This window comes from Cavia porcellus, unplaced genomic scaffold, assembly GCF_034190915.1.
Source record: "Cavia porcellus strain 051 isolate PalLab524CR breed Dunkin Hartley unplaced genomic scaffold, mCavPor4.1 scaffold_20, whole genome shotgun sequence".
In the NCBI taxonomy this organism is placed as follows: Eukaryota; Metazoa; Chordata; class Mammalia; order Rodentia; family Caviidae; genus Cavia; species Cavia porcellus.
In genome coordinates, this window is record NW_026947503.1 from 68,170,368 (window position 1) to 68,173,364 (window position 2,997).

The following is a 2,997-nucleotide window of genomic DNA, read 5'->3' on the forward strand; positions in this document are numbered from 1 at the left end:
CCATTGGAGGATTCTAGGTGCCCTGCCATCATCTGTTCATTAACCAGTATATGAGCTGCTGTAAGCTTCTCCTGAGTGAAGGGCCATTGATCAACCCAAACAGGGTCATTGGATATCCAAGTCACCTTGGGTGCTGTCTGTGGGGTCAGAGAAGAGATCAAGGCCCCTTCTGAAATGTCAAGGTGTGTAGCCTATACCATAGTGGTCCTTTTCAGGAATAACTGGAAATGGTTTTTTCCTTCCCTGATTATTTTTACCACACCCTTGAGTGGGAAGGAAACCTTGTAACATCTGATGAGTCACCAGAGTTAGAACTTGCAAAATATGCCCCCATATCCTGTGGTACATCATGACCCCATGGATTGGTACATAGGTGTTATAACTCGGGCCCCGGTATAAAATCCAAGGAAGCAAGAGACCGAAAATTTAGGTAGCAAAGGCTTTATTTCCAGGCCTGGCGACAAGTCTCCGGGAGCCAATTTGGAGACTGCCTGCTAGAGACTGAAGGGAGGACTTTAAAAAGAGGCTGGAGGTAAAGGGGCGGGGGGAGAAACAAAGAAACCTGCAGAGCCATCAAACTTGTTGACCCGAATCTGGAAACTGTATAGCTGTCCACTTAGTTCTGACAACCTTGGGAGTTCCTGGTGTTTTTCAAATTACTCCCATCCTACAGACTGACATTATCTCAGAGTGGCACATCTGCAGCAGTATTTGGAGAAGAAAGTGGAGAGTTAATTATCCCAGGACAGCTCATTTTCGCTAGTGGGTGTGAAGGGGTCAAGAGTTACAAGAAGCTGAAACTTAAGTTTTATAAAGATCTGATATCTAACTCATTTGATGTATACAGAACAAAAGGAAAGCACCGATTGGGGTTTGGGCCATAGTATTTCCCGGTAATTTCTTTGAAGCTAAACAGTTCTTAAAATTGGGGCAGGCTCATTTTATGACGGATCATCACCGGGTCGGGAAGAGGTCACCAGAAACCCAAATTCTTTATGGCCTAGATAGATAGGTGAGGGGAGACGGAGGCAATAAGGCGCCATACAGAACAGAAAACGGCAGTTATGTTTTTCTTTCTTTCTGGGGAGGGGGATCAAGGTCAGGTAAAGGGTTATGATAATAAGCAAATCTCCCTGCACACAAGCAAGTTACTTCAAGCAAGTGTAAATTAGTGGGCCATCCTAGTTTTCTTTAGCTCTTTAGCGGAGAATAGAGGTGCCTAACAGTGATTAACAACCCTTGTTAGCTTGTTTTAGCACAACCTCTGTAGTTTGTAAAGGGCAACAATGGTTAACATATCAATTAGGTGAGATTCTTGCAATTCTTTACAGAGGAGAGTATTGCTCAACATATCTTTTAGGTCACTTAACATATCAGTTAGGGAAAAAGGATAAAAAAAACACATTTAGTAAGTCACGTTGCAGGTTTGCTATAATACACATATAAGGAAGCTATTTTCTTAGAGTACAACAATAGGGAAGGACATAAGGTGAAAAATGTCCAGAATGATCCACTGCATCACTCTAAGTAAACAGTTTAGCACTTCTACTAAGGTAAGAAATACTGCCCATCCCCTGTAGATCTGTAGTTGCTATATCCAGGGGCCATGTTGTAGGTCAATGGTCTTGGGCAATCAATTGAAACATCTGCACCTGGGTCTAAAAGCCTTTTAAATGTTTCCCTTCATGGCTTCTGGGAGAACATGGCGGACAAATAGCAGCAGCTACTGAGGCTCTCTGAAAGACTCAGCTTAGAATTCAGGAAAGGTGCGGAGTAAGGAATCATAAGCAAGTGGAGATATGCCCTGCTGACCTAAGAACGAACTGGGCTGAGAGAAACCAACTTGGAATGCAATCCTGGTGCTATAACAGGAACAGAAAAGCCTCAGTGTGGAAGCTGGAGCCCGCGCCATTGGAAGCCATGATTTGGGTTTCCTGCTGCACTGCGGCTGCGTCTACATCGGCTCGGCAGGGAGAGAGACACGCGGAAGCTCTGAGAACAGGAATCGGCGAACGGAGTTGAAAACAGGACGGGTGGGGAGCTGTGCATTGACTTGTGATGAGGTGAGTGAGAGAAACTGACACTCTTCCACAGTTTAGGAGACTCCAGTGGAGGACATTCTGGGACTGGGCAGACTTGCGGGAGCGAGGCGCTGCAGCGACTTCAGCCACGTATCCCCCTCTCAAGCGGGATTGGTGAGAAGTGCCTAGCCTACGTGACGCTGCTGGCTGAGACCCAGTAGGCTAGCACAACCCAGATCCCAAAGCCTGAGGTTGGCCTGGAGGGGCAGGCCCCGCGTAGGCTGCCTGGTCTGCAACTTCCTGGTGTGCTGCGGTGGGCGGGAACACCTAGCTGGCGCAATTCGATCAGGCTGTGGCTGACAGGGAAGGAAGCTGGGCCTCCTATATACAGTTGCATATATAAGGAACAAAGAATATGGGAAGAGGGAACAACAAGAAAGGCCCTTCGGCCCCCAATCCTGAGAAACAGGCAATAGCGGTCACTGCACCAATAGACATAAAGCGCCATCTAGAGAGCCTCATAGATGAGTTCAGGAATGAAGTTATTAATGACCTGAAGCTAGAAATAAGCAGAATAGTTAGAGAAATGCTAAGCACCACCCAAGAAAAAACAGATGGTGGAATGGAAGAACAGAAAAAGAGGGGAGAATTGTTTGATGGAGAAAATAGAGAAAGCATAGAATACATGAAGCAGGTTCAAAGAGACTACCAGGAAACTAAAAAGTCTATTGAAAACTGGCATAACAGCTTGAAAGAAACTAAGGACAGACTTTCTGAACTGGAGGGCAGACTTGTAATATGGGAGAATGAAATGAAAAACTTCATAAAAGTAACAAAGAAACAAACAGCAATAATACAAAGACTAGAAGATGATAAGAGGATCCATAACTTAAGAATTAAGAACATAAAAGAAGAAGTAGGGACACAAACAAATGAACTACAAAAGCTACTCACAGAAATAATCCAGGAGAATTTT